The 18,599-nt window shown below is 42.4% G+C and overlaps 1 long non-coding RNA gene across 1 annotated transcript; it reads left to right on the forward strand.

Moving 5' to 3' along the window:
* Positions 1 to 2,122: 2,122 nt before the first annotated feature.
* LOC140017015 (uncharacterized) lies at positions 2,123 to 4,648 on the forward strand. The gene is made up of 3 exons (XR_011823308.1): positions 2,123 to 2,297; positions 3,657 to 3,717; positions 4,441 to 4,648. It is a non-coding gene; the product is annotated as an uncharacterized lncRNA (long non-coding RNA).
* Positions 4,649 to 18,599: the final 13,951 nt, after the last annotated feature.

Genomic DNA, 18,599 nt, shown 5'->3' on the forward strand with positions numbered 1-18,599 from the left:
TCCAAGGCTTCTTGAATACCTTAGAATTTCTCTAGGTGTTCGTGACTTATCAATCTAGAATCGCACTAGGTTGTGGCGTCTTCTACCATTATACCAAGGTTCGTTAACCACGTGATTAACGGGTTGAGGTCATCCGCTTCAAACTTGGTGTCCTCTTGTCGATCCTGAAGCTAATCTTTTACGGGTTTCGTCACAAGGTTGGCGACGTTCGTATCAAGACCCAACTCAGCCCAATCACTTGGAGGCCCGCTTGACTCTCCATGGGCTTGGATCATGGTGTAGATGTTTTGCTTGTATCCTTCTTGGCCTCGAATATCCCTATGGCCTCCATGTTGGTCTTGGACCATTCGAACAAGGCCTTGGAGGGATTCCTTGAAGTACTTGGCTCGTGCACGGGTGACTAGGCCCAATAGAACTCGGATAGGATCATTTTTTGGGCCATGATCCATGCACACATCACTGATACGGTCCTTGATCAACTCGTTACTAGACACATAGCACGTTTGCTCAAGTATCTAGCGAGGTGGTCCAACGCTTGGATTCCGGAACCTAGAATCAAACGGACGACACGATTTGATTATAGGGGGTAGAACGACGACTCCACAGTGGTGATTACTCTAATAGATACGTCGGTAGAACAATCTAGGACGAGACGCAAGGTTGCTCACAATCCGTGCAAAGGCAAGTAAAAAGGCTCGACCCTCTCTTAACAAGAAGAACCGAAATTAACCAAACTTTATTGATCTAACTGGTGTCCAAAACCTTTATAATGCATGCCCTTTATAGGCTAGCGGTTACTAAAACCCTACGAAAACCCTAAAAGAGCAGTCGGCCATCTTGGTATCAAGACGGATCTGCCCATGCTTCTACTACATAGTTAATCCAACCCTAAGCAACATTAAGGCCTAAAGACCCTACTCGGCCCAATCGCTTGGAGGCCCGCATGACTCTCCTTGGGCTTGGATCATGGTGTAGATGATTTGCTTGTATCCTTCTTGGCCTTCAATATCCCTATGGACTCCTTGTTGGTCTTGGACCAATCGAAAAGGCCTTGGAGGGATTCCTTGAAGAACTTGGCTCGTACACGTGTGACTGGGCCCAATGGAACTCGGACTAGCTCATTGCGTGGGCCCTGATCCATACAAACGTCACTGATACGGTCGTCGATCAACTCGTTTCGAGACACGTAGCACGTTTGCCCAAGGATCTAGTGAGGTGGTCCAACGCTTGGATTACGGAACCTAAAATCAAACGGGATGATAAGATTTTATTATAGGCGTTAGAACGATGACTCCTCAGAGATGGTTACTGTAACATCCCGAATATTAGGAGGTTGTTTGTGAAGAAAATATTAAAGTGTATTTCTTTGGGTTTGATTTAAAACCTAATTTTGTTTTAAAAAAAAGACTAGAAACCCTAATATGGTAGCCAAAAACCCTAGTTTACTTGTGACTAACCGGTTTTCCTAAATCTCTCATATTTTAATTGAAACCCTAATTTTAATTACGGGAATTGGAAAATTCCTCACGTTTTCTTAAAAATTTCCTTTTATTTGAAAATTATTATTTATTAAAGCTCTACTATCCAATTGTTCAACTATAAGAGTAAATAAACCTAGAAAATAAGGTTTTACACTTCGGTTTCAAGATTTGAGCAAAATTAGGGTTTTGTGATTTTTCCGCCGGATGAATTTTCGGTACTGGCCAAGGATCAATTTGATGATTAAAAGTGACTTTTAAGTGAGAAATAATATGTGAGTAGCAGCAATGAGGTAAGGTTAGTGAATGGAAAGTAAAAACTCTAGTACGGGTGTTTTTAAGAAAAACGGCGCGAACCGGCGGGTCCCGCGCATTACCGATTGAACGCACCGCTTGACCACCATTTTTGCTTACCAAACAAATTTATTGAACTTGAACAAAATATCTTCCCCCTCATGATTATAGCTTGACCGAAATTGTGGCTCAAATACAAGGAAAGAAAGAGAAAAATTTTGTGGACAAGAATAGGCCAAGTGTTGGCCAAAAATTGTGGACACAATTACCCTTAACCTCTTACTTCCATATAAGACAAACCAAGCCTCATCTTCCTCCATATTTCTGCATAAGAACCGAGAGAGAGAGAGGGGAGGAACAACAAGAAGAAAAAAAAACTCCTTCATTTCATCTTCAATCCAACAACTTAGGGAGAAATCAAACAAAATAAACCGATTAAACTTGTTCTTGAGTGACTAGCTAGTGAGTTGTGGTGTGATTCTTGAAGGGGAGAGCTTGTGCTACTCTTGGTGACTTTTATTCAAGGTAAGAGAGTTTATCTCTCCAAGTTTTACTTCTAATCTTGTTATATTAAGCCTAGTAACTTGATTTTATGGTGAGATTATGGATGATGAGCATGTTTTAGTAGTTTTTCCCAATTTATTTGATGAACTAGGGTTCCTGATTTTCTGCTCAAGTTGATGTATGATGCATGAATGTTGCAATTAAAGTTATATAAGGTTGTTTAGTGGTGATTGGAACCAGAAATTTGAGGAAACTACACTTAGAGCTAAAAATTCCAGATTTCTGGAAAATTTCCCAAGCATTCTGTCCGAAATTGTATCTGTATGTTAGAGGCCGAATTGGCCTTTGATCAAAGAAGGAAAGTTGTAGAGAATGGTGTTTTATAGGTTCCTACAAAATTTCAGCTCAATCGGAGCAACGCAGAACGTGAAAAGTCCAAAATACCCCTACTGCTTTAAGAATTTCCCAGTAGTCCGTTTCTTCAGTTCAGTCCAGTTTATCACGATTTTTGACCAGGATCCATTCTGATTTAGCTCTGGACCAAAACATGAAAGTTGTAGTGCTCTGAAGTAGCTTTAAAATTCCTCTAAGAACACCTGATTCGGACTTGTGTACACTGAGTTATGTCCATTACAGTGTTCTGCATTTAAACAGCCGGTGAATTGATTTCTGGTTTGGTAATTGGAGAATTTGACCAATTTACATTAGAAACTGGACTAGGTGACCTTCATGAACATTGTAGCTCTGTGTCTTAGCTTCGAAACGGCATAGGTTACATCTCAATCCGATAAGCGTAGCCTCGGATATGTTATTTCCGCATTTGTACGTCAAATCTGTTTTGTGCCACATTGAACTTCTGTACTTGCTACTGTTGTGAATCTTATTATTATGATATTGTGAGCCTATGGAACGGCTCTTGACATGAATGGCTGAGATGTATAATGTTGGGTTGTGTTTGAGAAAAACAATGAAGCCTAAAAGGCTGGAAAATTAGGTAAACACAAAGGGCATGCTGCCCAAATTTACGCTCGAAAACTAGAGAACTACTTGCAACTTGAGTAAGGGTTAAGAGTGATTACTGCTTGAACCATCTAGGGTACTTGAGTATTCTTGTTCCGAGGTATATAAGGAAGGACTTGGCCGAGCTTGTACCCTTGAGAAATGAAATAATGACTATTTGGAATATGTTTCTCTTGTACTTTCGACTCGCGTGGCATTTTCAAGTATAAATGTTACAAAGTTTTACCGTTTAAAAAAAGTGAGCAAGTGTTTCACGACTACTATCCGAGTGAATTTCAAATTCTTGATTTTATTGAACGAAACGTCTAAGTTTCGAACTCTAGTCATGTTTCAAAGTTCTCAAACTGAGTTTTATCGCAGATTTGGACTCCGAACTCGGAATATAACCTGAAAGTGACCAGTAAAGGCACTATATCTTTTGGTGAGTGCTTTCAAATACTGAATTGAACTTGATACTTGTACTTGATACGTGCCAATATGATTACATTCCACATGCGTGAATTGTTAGGGCAAGAGTGTACTTTATCGCACTTGCCCTTACGTGATATACTTGTTTATTGTTGCAATTGACTTGATATACTTGTTTATGATGCGCGCACTTCCTGGAATTCCAGAAACCCTGTGGCGAGTTACTCTAGTCGAGCCGGCAAGGGCTTGGTCGATTGGGTAACGAACCCTGGGTCTCTTGTATTGTCGAGTGGAGTGATATCTCCTCGACTAATCGGTATACTCGAGTATTACCACCCGTGTTCTTGAGGATTTTGGGCCCAGCTGGGGGTTGAACGGTGGACGGAGAGTCGTTTAAGTGGTGTTCTACTGGATCGGTTTCTTTACTTGAAAGTTGACGGAGTGTCAACTACTACGTGATCAAGCTCCTGATGATGAATGGAAGTTGGCTCCTGAGAGCTATCCGTATCCTTATGCTTGAAATGATTATTGTTTATTGGATGATTGTTTCTTATGAAAATTTTTATACTCGCTCATTTTGAGATTGCTACTTGAAGTGTTATTGCTCACTTTTATGAACTCTTCATGCTCGTTACCTTGCTAAATCGAAAACTTGTATTTATAAATAATGGTCAATTTGCTATTTGGAACCTCACTGGGCTTTTAGCTCATACCACGTTATTTGTTCTCCTTACAGGGGGTACGAGCGAGGCATAAGAGATGTAAAGGCTAGCGTAGTCTAGTTACTTTAGACTGTGTTTTGAATTTTGGTTTTGTACTCGCGCTATTCCTCGAATGGAACATTTGTACTTGGATTGTATATATTTTGAACTAGTTTAAGTATATCAAGACTTTGTACTTTGGTTTCTATCAATGTAAATTATAAGCTGGGATTGCGGATATTATTAATGGTGCTTGGGGTGTGTGCACATGATTTTAGTGAGTGAGTCCTGGCGAGAGCTGGGCAGGCGGTCCGCCAAACCCTCTGGTACGCCTTAGGGGGAGGTGGGGTCGTCACAGATGGTATCAGAGCTCCTTTTGAGCTCGTGCCGGGAGAAGGTTCTCGGACTGTGGGAATTGACTTGTTAAGTATGGAACAATTGTCTATTGTTGGGGACCTTAGATATGTATGTTGGGTAGGAATCTCTAATACGGGTGATTTGCTCTTGAGCCTGGCCAGCTTGAGTGGTGAATTATCATATTTTTGGATTCTTGTCCCCGAATACCAATGAGTGACACCTTTACGATAAGTTAAGATCTCGCGTAATATTGGGATAAGTTTGGATTGCGAAAGCAAAGGCACAGGGAATGCGAATAGTCTGGACTTGAAAAATATTGAAGATATTCATGGGATTTGGGATCCTTCTTATTCACGTGTTTAGAGCCTTGATTAAGTGTAGTGCCTGAGCGATACCTAGGGTTAATGCTCTATAAGTTATGTGACTTGTTTTGATCGAATGTGTTGTATTGCCTTGTTTTATGATTTAGAGGGGTTTATGACTTGCAAAATTCTGTTTTATGTTGTTTATATTTCTATAGTTACTTAGTAGTTATATTCTATCATTAATTAGTTGGTTATATTGTTAAAGTGGGTTAGCTGCGAAACATGGAGGATAAAAGAAGTCGAACCAAGAAAACTAACCGAGAACGCGGTTCTAGGCGAGGCCGTGAAGGTGAACAAGCACAGGAACCGGTGCCAGAACCGAGAGAGGAGAGGGAGGCAGCGGTTGAGCAGCAACCTGAACCCCAGACTGCCGGGGGAGATCAGGTGGCCACTGCCATCCAACAGATGACTAATATTTTGACTCGGTTGGTGGAGCAACAGGGTCAAGGTTCTGTAAATCAACCTAGAGACCCTGATTCGGGGCAAGATAGAGCCTTGGAGAGATTCCAGAAGTTCTCCCCACCCAAGTTTTTAGGAGGGCCAGACCCGTATGAGGCTGAGAAATGGCTGGAGGCCATGATAAATATCTTTGCTGCCCTAAACTATACTGAGGAGAGACAAGTCCAATTTGCTGTATTTCAGTTTGAGGGGCCAGCTAGGGCTTGGTGGAATGTAGTGAGGGCCAAGTGGGAGAGAGAGGGAACTGCCTGGACTTGGCTAAACTTTGTACGGGACTTCAACGAAAAATACCTTCCACCCATCGTCCAGGAGAAGAGAGAGGACGAATTCATTAAACTCCGTCAGGGGCTGATGAGTGTAACTGAGTATGAGACCCAGTTTACCAAATTGTCTAAATTCGCTCCCGAATTGATTGCCACGGAACCAAGGAAAGTACGAAGGTTTATACAAGGGTTAAATGTGGAATTACAAGAAGCCTTAGCGGCGGTCCAAATTAATACATTCACAGAGGTTCTGGAGAAAGCGTTGAGGATAGAGACTGCTAGGGCACAAGTGAGAGCATTCCATGCAAAAAGGAGAGGTGCGCCTGGTGGAAGTCAAAGGCAAGGACAACGTGATTTAGATATGCCACCTTCTAAGATAGGTCGAGAAGATGGTAGTGAGAAAATTTCAAGGACGTCTAAGGAAAGTACTCCAAGAGGAGCTTCGCGTGGCTGGGGTCAAGCAAGAGGTGCCTCACAAGGAGGTCAGACCTCAACCCCTCAACTACCTTGCGGGTACTGTGGGAAGGCCAATCACGTGGAGAGTGATTGTTGGCGAAAGGCGGGAAAATGTTTATGGTGTGGTAGCACCGAACACCAGCTTGCAACCTGTCCCCGTAGATCACGCCTAAACCCTGAACAAGCAAGTGTAGGAGGGACTAAGCCAAGAGTGCCAGCTAGAGCGTATGCCTTGAACCAACAGGCAGTACCTGAACCAACAGAGATAGTAGAAGGTACGATTCGTGATTTCTATTGTTTCCCTAAGTTTTGGCTATAGTGAGACCTGGGAGCCGGAAATGAATATATAAGGGAAATACCCTACGTTATTCGAAGTGCATGTATGAATTTCAAGGACGAAATTCTTTTAAGGAGGGGAGGTTGTAACATCCCGAATATTAGGAGGTTGTTTGTGAAGAAAATATTAAAGTGTATTTCTTTGGGTTTGATTTAAAACCTAATTTTGTTTTAAAAAAAAGACTAGAAACCCTAATATGGTAGCCAAAAACCCTAGTTTACTTGTGACTAACCGGTTTTCCTAAATCTCTCATATTTTAATTGAAACCCTAATTTTAATTACGGGAATTGGAAAATTCCTCACGTTTTCTTAAAAATTTCCTTTTATTTGAAAATTATTATTTATTAAAGTTCTACTATCCAATTGTTCAACTATAAGAGTAAATAAACCTAGAAAATAAGGTTTTACACTTCGGTTTCAAGATTTGAGCAAAATTAGGGTTTTGTGATTTTTCCGCCGGATGAATTTTCGGTACTGGCCAAGGATCAATTTGATGATTAAAAGTGACTTTTAAGTGAGAAATAATATGTGAGTAGCAGCAATGAGGTAAGGTTAGTGAATGGAAAGTAAAAACTCTAGTACGGGTGTTTTTAAGAAAAACGGCGCGAACCGGCGGGTCCTGCGCATTACCGATTGAACGCACCGCTTGACCACCATTTTTGCTTACCAAACAAATTTATTGAACTTGAACAAAATATCTTCCCCCTCATGATTATAGCTTGACCGAAATTGTGGCTCAAATACAAGGAAAGAAAGAGAAAAATTTTGTGGACAAGAATAGGCCAAGTGTTGGCCAAAAATTGTGGACACAATTACCCTTAACCTCTTACTTCCATATAAGACAAACCAAGCCTCATCTTCCTCCATATTTCTGCATAAGAACCGAGAGAGAGAGAGGGGAGGAACAACAAGAAGAAAAAAAAACTCCTTCATTTCATCTTCAATCCAACAACTTAGGGAGAAATCAAACAAAATAAACCGATTAAACTTGTTCTTGAGTGACTAGCTAGTGAGTTGTGGTGTGATTCTTGAAGGGGAGAGCTTGTGCTACTCTTGGTGACTTTTATTCAAGGTAAGAGAGTTTATCTCTCCAAGTTTTACTTCTAATCTTGTTATATTAAGCCTAGTAACTTGATTTTATGGTGAGATTATGGATGATGAGCATGTTTTAGTAGTTTTTCCCAATTTATTTGATGAACTAGGGTTCCTGATTTTCTGCTCAAGTTGATGTATGATGCATGAATGTTGCAATTAAAGTTATATAAGGTTGTTTAGTGGTGATTGGAACCAGAAATTTGAGGAAACTACACTTAGAGCTAAAAATTCCAGATTTCTGGAAAATTTCCCAAGCATTCTGTCCGAAATTGTATCTGTATGTTAGAGGCCGAATTGGCCTTTGATCAAAGAAGGAAAGTTGTAGAGAATGGTGTTTTATAGGTGCCTACAAAATTTCAGCTCAATCGGAGCAACGCAGAACGTGAAAAGTCCAAAATACCCCTACTGCTTTAAGAATTTCCCAGTAGTCCGTTTCTTCAGTTCAGTCCAGTTTATCACGATTTTTGACCAGGATCCATTCTGATTTAGCTCTGGACCAAAACATGAAAGTTGTAGTGCTCTGAAGTAGCTTTAAAATTCCTCTAAGAACACCTGATTCGGACTTGTGTACACTGAGTTATGTCCATTACAGTGTTCTGCATTTAAACAGCCGGTGAATTGATTTCTGGTTTGGTAATTGGAGAATTTGACCAATTTACATTAGAAACTGTGTGACGACCCCACTTCTCCCAAGGGCGAACCCAAGGGTATCGGCGGGCCGCCTGCCTAGCTCGCGCCAGGGCTCAAAACTTAAAGTTCGAAAGAGCACTAAAAACAATATATACAATCCCAAAAGAGTTATAATTACATTCTCCAAAAGTATCGAGTCAAACCACCAAAACAAAAACAAACATGCTAGATGTCTCACTATTACAAACAACCTAACTATACTAGTATACGAGCCAAAAGTCCCCGCGTCGGCCCCTGCTAAGGAAAACAAAAGGAATGGGGTAAGCTATATGCTTAGTAAGTAAACAGGGGCGAAAGCATAAATTTCACGTAACAGTTACACAATAAGAGTAAAGCAAAAGCAGAAAAGTAACATCACATAATAAGGATACAGGTGGCTCCAAAGCCAACTCATGTGCCATGCGTGATCTCCTGCCGACACTCCGTCGACTGCAAATAATAGTCCGTAGAACTTCACTTGTACACCCACCGACACCTTATCACCCTCACTGGCCAGTCACCTCACAAACTTGCCCGGGCGAACGAAATCACAAACTTGAGCTTGAGTCACAAGCTCGGGTCACAAACTTGGTCACCTTCTCGGTGAACCGGATTCACAAAATTGGTTCATAAAATGAACCTACAAACTTGGTGACCTCAGACTAAGTTGGACTGCCTTCGACCAAGCCCTAACCGGCTCGAATAGTCCAACCAGGTCAAGAGTTCGCCCCAAACTCACAAATTTCACAAAATTATTCAAAATCACAAACTTTGCAAACTTCACAAACTTTATTCGAAAGTCGCCCCGAGCCACAAGCTCAAGGGTTTTGGTTCCAAAAGGTTCATATACATATGCCAAGTACAATTATACATTCAAATTAGGGTTTAGGTCGAGTGCGATAAAGTACACCCTCGCCTAAGTGCCCTTTTCACATATCTCAAACACATAGCAAAGAAAACACACCAAACCGGCCTGAATACTTACACAAAGTACAAAAGTAGTACAAACGTGAAAATCACTTCGTGCGTGTTCGCTAGTAGGGCCCACCAGCTCCGCCTAGCTCACCACGATCTGAAATAGAAGATTGCATCACATGATGTCATAAACGGCCACTAACGTGCCCAAAACAAATAAAACAGCAACATCGGCACACGCAAGTACGGAAAGGGCACACGCACGCGTGCGGAAACGGCAAACGGCAGATTTGATACTCATTTCTAGTTCACCCATAAGTTGAGCTACGAATATCGGATTAAGGCGGATGAGATGCCAAATCGAAGCTTAAAGGATGAACAACAACTGTTATGAAGACATCCAGAACTGAAACTGGAGGCTTTAGTCCCAAATGAACCAAACACAATCACTTACGAAATCTGGCCAATGCACAAATGGTCAGTTTTGAGTACGAACTGTTTTCTATGCTACGCATGGTCAAAAGAGCTGAAAATTGGCAGTTAGATAGTTCATTCCAAATGGAACAACTTTCATGAAGGTCGGCAATCCAAATTCGGAACGGAAATTGGTCATCAGGACCAAAACAGATTTCTGGTCATTTTCACGGGCAGGCCTTGTTTGTTCGGCTATATCTCAGGTTTTATAAATCCGATTCATGAAATTCCAAGGGCGTTAGAAAGCTCGGATATAGGGCTATAAGTTTGGTGTTTTGGTCAGAAGCCCAAACAGCTTGTAACTCAGTCAAATGTGAAGCCAAAGTTCCAGCCATAAACTTTCCAAAAACGTACTAGAATCACAAACCGTATTTGACCTCAATATGCGGTAATGGCACCAAATTCACTACGGTTATCGGATGGGGGTGTAAGACCCACCGTTTCGAAGCTAAGGAACAGGGGTACAACAATGTAGAAGGCCACTCAGTCCAAATCCTAGCACAACTAGGTCAAATATGCAAAATACAAATCCAGAATTACCAAAACAGGTTTGCAAATCACATAAAACTGTAATGACTATAACTTAGTCTATACAAGTCCAAATGCCGAAATTCCAAAGGTATATGTTAGATAAGACATCCAGCTACATTGCATCAGAAGACACCAACTTCAAAATCCAAACTAATTCCAGCCAAAATAGCCAAATACCAACGCAGTTTTCGCATTCTGACCAAAGCAGAACAGCTACAGTAATTTCGTCATATCTCATTCTACATTAATCCAAATGACCTGAAATTTTTTAGGCACCTCAAACACATCAATACCTACAACTTTCATGTTTTGAGCAAAGTCAAATTCTGCCTCTAGCCCTATGATCCAAAACCGGACAGAATTGGGGATTTAGGAACCCTAACTTTTCAATTTTCACACCAAATCCAAAATTGGTTGCATTTATCCACATTTCACACTCACTAGAGTCATTATAGGCTATTACCATTCATCATATTCAACCACACCATCATAATCCAATTAAACCAGAAAAATCATCATAAAATGGAAAACTTCACCAAATCACTTCAAACCAAGATTAAAACCAGAAATTTCAGCACTCTTATCACTAATAAGCACAACATAAGCATCATTAGGTGTAGTAGGGTGTTTCAAGCTTCACTTACCAAGAACCAAGAGAGAGGAAGATGTTGGGCACCTTAGACCTTCAAACAAACTTCACCACAACCCTTACTAGCACTAGAAGATAAGATTTTATGGAGTGAAATCTAGTCTAAGCTTTTGTTTATGGAAGATTGAAGCTTATGGAAGCTTGAGAGATGGAAAATTTCCTCCCTTCTTTGAGCTTAGAGAGCCGGCCACCAAGGAGAGAAAAATGGTGAATTTTGAATGATTTTTGAGATATTTAACCTTTGGTCAAAAAAGTCAAAATTGTGAATAGTAATTCTTAAAGTCCAACCAATCATATTGTGACACTTGTCACACTCATTAATGCATTCTTATCTTCCTTTTCTCTCTCACATCACTCACTTCACACACTCTACTTATCTCTTAACACCCGATAAATTTTACACAGTATCCGGAATTTAACCTAATTGGCCGAATTTTTCCGAACTTTTCGCACTAGTGGGTCCCACGTCCGATATACGTTCTTAATTTCTCAAAAACTAACTAATACTAGAAAAATCATCTAAAAACTCTATTTACTCAATAAAAATTATCTGGGAATTTTCTAATAAAGAAAATGTAGGAAAACGGGTTTTCAATCTTAACCGGAACTTAGGGTTTAAATCTTAATCCCTACTTAGGGTTTTCGAAATACTCCCAAAACCAAACGTTACCGCCCAATTAATGAATATATCATCGTAGAACGAACTGGGGCCTCACAAACTGGACTAGGTGACCTTCATGAACATTGTAGCTCTGTGTCTTAGCTTCGAAACGGCATAGGTTACACCTCAATCCGATAAGCGTAGCCTCGGATATGTTATTTCCGCATTTGTACGTCAAATCTGTTTTGTGCCACATTGAACTTCTGTACTTGCTACTGTTGTGAATCTTATTATTATGATATTGTGAGCCTATGGAACGGCTCTTGACATGAATGGCTGAGATGTATAATGTTGGGTTGTGTTTGAGAAAAACAATGAAGCCTAAAAGGCTGGAAAATTAGGTAAACACAAAGGGCATGCTGCCCAAATTTACGCTCGAAAACTAGAGAACTACTTGCAACTTGAGTAAGGGTTAAGAGTGATTACTGCTTGAACCATCTAGGGTACTTGAGTATTCTTGTTCCGAGGTATATAAGGAAGGACTTGGCCGAGCTTGTACCCTTGAGAAATGAAATAATGACTATTTGGAATATGTTTCTCTTGTACTTTCGACTCGCGTGGCATTTTCAAGTATAAATGTTACAAAGTTTTACCGTTTAAAAAAGTGAGCAAGTGTTTCACGACTACTATCCGAGTGAATTTCAAATTCTTGATTTTATTGAACGAAACGTCTAAGTTTCGAACTCTAGTCATGTTTCAAAGTTCTCAAACTGAGTTTTATCGCAGATTTGGACTCCGAACTCGGAATATAACCTGAAAGTGACCAGTAAGGGCACTATATCTTTTGGTGAGTGCTTTCAAATACTGAATTGAACTTGATACTTGTACTTGATACGTGCCAATATGATTACATGCCACATGTGTGAATTGTTAGGGCAAGAGTGTACTTTATCGCACTTGCCCTTACGTGATATACTTGTTTATTGTTGCAATTGACTTGATATACTTGTTTATGATGCGCGCACTTCCTGGAATTCCAGAAACCCTGTGGCGAGTTACTCTAGTCGAGCCGGCAAGGGCTTGGTCGATTGGGTAACGAACCCTGGGTCTCTTGTATTGTCGAGTGGAGTGATATCTCCTCGACTAATCGGTATTCTCGAGTATTACCACCCGTGTTCTTGAGGATTTTGGGCCCAGCTGGGGGTTGAACGGTGGACGGAGAGTCGTTTAAGTGGTGTTCTACTGGATCGGTTTCTTTACTTGAAAGTTGACGGAGTGTCAACTACTACGTGATCAAGCTCCTGATGATGAATGGAAGTTGGCTCCTGAGAGCTATCCGTATCCTTATGCTTGAAATGATTATTGTTTATTGGATGATTGTTTCTTATGAAAATTTTTATACTCGCTCATTTTGAGATTGCTACTTGAAGTGTTATTGCTCACTTTTATGAACTCTTCATGCTCGTTACCTTGCTAAATCGAAAACTTGTATTTATAAATAATGGTCAATTTGCTATTTGGAACCTCACTGGGCTTTTAGCTCATACCACGTTATTTGTTCTCCTTACAGGGGGTACGAGCGAGGCATAAGAGATGTAAAGGCTAGCGTAGTCTAGTTACTTTAGACTGTGTTTTGAATTTTGGTTTTGTACTCGCGCTATTCCTCGAATGGAACATTTGTACTTGGATTGTATATATTTTGAACTAGTTTAAGTATATCAAGACTTTGTACTTTGGTTTCTATCAATGTAAATTATAAGCTGGGATTGCGGATATTATTAATGGTGCTTGGGGTGTGTGCACATGATTTTAGTGAGTGAGTCCTGGCGAGAGCTGGGCAGGCGGTCCGCTAAACCCTCTGGTACGCCTTAGGGGGAGGTGGGGTCGTCACAATTACTCGAATGGATAGGTCGGTAGAACAATCTAGGACGAGACGCAATATTGCTTACAACCCTTGCCAAAGCAAGTGAAAATGCTCGAATATCTCTTAACAAGAAGAATCGACATTAATCAAATTGTATTGATCCAACTTGTGTCCAAAACCCTTGCAAAGCAAGCCCTTTTATAGGCTAAAGGTTTCTAAAACCCTAAAGGAGCAGTCGGCCATCTTGGTGTCTAGATTGGCCGACCCATGTTTCTATTACGCAGTTAATCTAACCCTAAGCAACATTAAGGCATAAAGACCCAACTCGGCCCAATCACTTGGAGGCCCGCTTGACTCTCCATGGGCTTGGATCATAGTGTAGATGTTTTGCTTGTCTCCTTCTAGGCCTTCAATATCCCCATGGATTCCATGTTGGTCTTGGACCATTTGAACAAGGCTTTGGAGGGATTTCTTTAAGAGCTTGGCTCGTGCATGTGTGATTAGGCTCAATGGAACTCAGACCGGATCATTTCGTGGGCCATGATCCATGCACACATCACTGATACGGTCCTTGATCAACTCGTTACGAGACACATAGCACGTTTGCTCAAGTATTAACGAGGTGGTTCAACGCTTGGATTCCGGAACCTAGAATCAAACGGACGACACGATTTGATTATAGGAGGTAGAACGACGACTCCACAGTGGTGATTACTCTAATAGATACGTCGGTAGAACAATCAAGGACGAGACTCAAGATTGCTCACAACCCTTGCAAAGGCAAGTAAAAAGGCTCGACTCTCTCTTAACAAGAAGAATCGAAATTAACCAAAATTTATTGATCCAACTTGTGTCCAAAACCCTTATAATGCAAGCCCTTTTATAGGCTAGATGATACGTTCCTCGATCCACGGTCGAGACACGTAGCACGTTTGCCCAAGGATCTAGCGGGGATGTCCTACGCTTGGTTTGCGGAACCTTTACTCAAACGGACAACTCGATTCGATTGGAGGTGGTAGACGACACTCCGATGAAGGTGAATACTCCAGGGGAATAGGTCGGATGAACAATCAAGGACAGGACGCGAGATTGCTCAATAACCCTTGCCAAGCAAGTGAAAAGGCACGAATTCTTTATGAAAGAAAACGAATGCACTAAGAATTATATTAACCAAAAGCTAGTTCTTAACCTTACAATGCCAGCCTATTTATAGGCTAAGGAAAACAATAAAGAAACCCTAAGTGGTCGGCCATCTTAGTGTAAGGTGGGCCGGTCCATTCTACTAAGTAAGATACTCCAATAAGTGTCAAAGGCTAAGGCCCTACTCGGCCGAATCTCTTGGAAACCCACTTGAGTCGTCATGGGCTTGGATCAAGGTGTAATTGGCCCAGTGGTCTTTCTCTAAGCCCTCAATATCCTTGTGAACTCCATGATGGTCTTGGACGACTCTCACCAGGGCTTGGAGTGATTCTTTGAACAGCTTGGCCCGTGAACGTGTGACTGGGCCCAGTGGGACTCGGACTGGGTCATTGCGTGGGCCGAGGCTCGTGCACACATCAGTCCCCTCCTCTTGAGAAGGATTTGCCCTCAAATCTGGATCCTGCTCGTCAAGGAATGGGCTGAGGTCCCCAACGTTGAAGGTTGCACTGACATTGTATTCCCCAGGCAGCTCCAATTTGTAGGCATTGTCATTAACCCGTTGGAGTACCCGAAATGGTCCATCACCTCTTGGGGACAATTTGCTTTGACGTTGCTTGGGGAAACACTCTTTTCTTAAGTGTAGCCACACCCAATCTCCAGGCTCAAAAATCATCTTGCGGCGGTGCATGTTGGCTTGGTGGATGTATTGCTGCGTGCGCTTCTCGATGTTTGCTCGCACAGGTTCATGTAACCTGCGTACAAAACCAGCTTTCTTTTCCCCATCTAAGCTTGCTTGCTCAGAGGAAGGTAAGGGCACCAGATCAAGGGGGGTGAGGGGGTTGAAGCCATAAACAATCTCAAAGGGAGAATATTGAGTTGCACTATGCACAGTGCGATTGTAGGCAAATTCAACATGAGGTAAGCACTCTTCCCAAGACTTAAGATTCTTCTTAATCAAGGCCCGAAGTAAAGTGCCAAGAGTGCGATTGACAACTTCAGTTTGTCCATCGCTTTGAGGATGACTAGTGGTGGAAAACAATAACCTAGTGCCAAGTTTGGACCACAAGGTCTTCCAAAAGTAACTTAGGAACTTCACATCCCTGTCACTAACAATAGTCCTAGGCATGCCATGCAGACGGACAATCTCTTTGAAAAATAAAGTAGCAACATGAGATGCATCGTCAGTTTTGTGACAAGGAATAAAATGCGCCATCTTAGAAAATCTATCAACCACAACATAGATGGAGTCGTTACCCCTTGGTGATCTAGGCAATCCTAATACAAAGTCCATAGACAAGTCAACCCAGGGATGGTGTGGAATAGGTAATGGGGTATACAAGCCATATGGATTTGTCTTAGACTTTGCCTTGTGGCAAGTAGCACACCTACCAACCATGCGTTCAACATCTCTTCGCATATGGGGCCAGTAAAAGTGCTCTTGCAACATGGCCAGAGTCTTGGCGATGCCAAAGTGGCCCATGAGACCACCACTATGTGCCTCTCGGATCAAAAGGTCACGAATGGAAGAATTAGGCACACACAGTTTATCTACATGGAATAGAAATCCATCATGCAAAAAGTACTTTCCATGCGGGTTCTTAACACAAGCAGCATAGATATCACCAAAGTCATGATCATGTGTATAGATTTCCTTAACCAATTCGAACCCTAGTAACTTGGCATCCAGAAGTGCCAGCAATGAATGTCTACGTGATAATGCATCAGCCACTACATTCGTTTTGCCAGTCTTATACTTAATGACATACGAAAAGGTGTCAATGAAGCTTACCCATTTGGCATGTCGCTTGCTTAGCTTGGGCTGTCCCTTGAGGTACTTCAATGACTCGTGATCAGTGTGTATCACGAACTCCCGAGGGCGAAGATAGTGTTGCCAAGTCTCCAAGGCCCTCACTAGTGCGTACAACTCCTTGTCGTACGTGGGGTAGTTTAACGCAGCCCCTCCCAGTTTCTCGCTGAAGAAGGCACACGGCCTCTTGTCTTGCATGAGGACTGCTCCAATACCTACACCAGAAGCATCACAGTCAATTTCAAAGGTCTTGGTAAAGTTTGGTAATGCTAACACAGGTGCATGGGTGAGTGTGTCCTTAAGGGCGAGGAACGCTTGTTCTTGGGATTCCCCCCAGTGGAACTTGTCATCCTTCTTTGTCACGGCGGTCAATGGGGCGGCAATAGTGCTAAAGTTTTGGACAAAACGCCGATAAAAGCCCGCCAATCCAAGAAAGCTGCGCACGTCAGGAACGGATGTAGGGGTTGGCCATTGCTCGATGGCCTCGATCTTGGACTTGTCCACCTTGATGCCCTGCGAACTCACAACATAGCCTAGAAACACAAGCTCGTTAGTACAAAAGGTGCACTTTTTGAGGTTAGCGTACAGACGCGCCTGTCGAAGTGCCTCGAGGACTAATCTTACATGCTCCAGGTGCTCATGCTCACTGCGACTATAGATCAGAATGTCATCAAAGTAAACAATGACAAATTTACCAATAAAATGTCTCAAAACATGGTTCATGAGGCGCATGAAGGTGCTAGGGGCGTTAGTCAAGCCAAAAGGCATAACTAACCACTCATAGAGACCATGTTTGGTTTTGAAGGCTGTCTTCCATTCATCTCCTTCCTTCATCCTAATTTGATGATAGCCACTCCTCAAGTCAATCTTGGTGAAAATAATAGCACCATCGAGTTCATCCAACATATCATCAAGTCTAGGAATGGGATGCCGATATTTGACAGTGATAGCATTTACAGCCCGGCAGTCAGTGCACATGCGCCAAGTGCCATCCTTTTTGGGGACAAGGACCACAGGCACAGCGCAGGGACTTAGACTCTCCTTCACCCATCCCTTACCTAACAGGCCATCTACTTGCCTTTGAAGCTCCTTGGTCTCCTCGGGGCCCATGCGGTAGGCAGGTTTGTTGGGTAACGGTGCTCCAGGAACGAGGTCGATTTGGTGTTCAATGCCCCGAATGGGTGGTAGGCCATCAGGGACCTCGTCAGGGAAAACATCCTCAAATTCCTGCAAGAGAGCCACTATGCTCGCAGGCAGCGCCTTGTCGAGTTCAGCAACATCCAAGAGCACATGCTTGCAAATCATGAATAGTATAGGCTGATTAGAGTTCACCACTTTTCTAACATCCTTAGCCTTAATAATCATGTTATGCTTCCTAGTGGGAGGTGCGGCAGGTGGTTTGTCACGCATACCCCTAGATGTGCTCCCTTGACCCTTGGTGGGTGGCTCATTCGTAGATGTGGAGCCTTGACCAGGGTCGACCGCCTTGAGTTTCCTCCTTTGACGGTCTTGTTCACACTCTCTTTGCAAAAGTAGTTGGTCCTCATAAACTTGTGCAGGCGTGAGAAGTGTAAGGACCTTACGTTTGCCATCGTGTAAAAGTGTGTACTTATTCGCTCTTCCATCGAATGTGACATGTTTGTCAAATTGCCAGGGCCTTCCCAAGATGATATGTGTAGCATGCATTGGCACTACGTCGCACACGATTTCATCAATGTAGGTACCAATGGAGAAGGGAATGCGTACTTGTTTGAAGACTCGTACTTCACCATCCTCACTTAGCCATTGGAGGCGGTAAGGATGTGGATGCCTGGTAGTGGTGAGTCCTAGACTTTCAACCATGAGCAAACTGGCCACGTTCGTGCAACTTCCACCGTCGATGATGAGACTACAGACTTTGTCTCCTACCTTACAACGGGTGTAGAATAGGTTTTCGCGTTGTAGCTGCTCATCCTCCTTGACGCGGGCGGTTAGCACTCGTCGTGCTACTAGGCAACCTACTTCTCCTCGTGTAGGCGAGCAAGCCTCCCCAGCTGGCTCTTCTTCCAGGCAGTCATCTTCTACTAGTTCGGGCACGTCATCACATTCGTCATCATCCGACACGATTTCGCCATTGTGAGTTATCAGCATTACCCGTTGGTTTGGACATTGAGATTGAATATGCCCAAACCCTTGGCACTTAAAGCATTTGATGTCCCTACTCCTAGCTTTA

Source organism: Coffea arabica, chromosome 11c, assembly GCF_036785885.1.
Source record: "Coffea arabica cultivar ET-39 chromosome 11c, Coffea Arabica ET-39 HiFi, whole genome shotgun sequence".
In the NCBI taxonomy this organism is placed as follows: domain Eukaryota; kingdom Viridiplantae; phylum Streptophyta; class Magnoliopsida; order Gentianales; family Rubiaceae; genus Coffea; species Coffea arabica.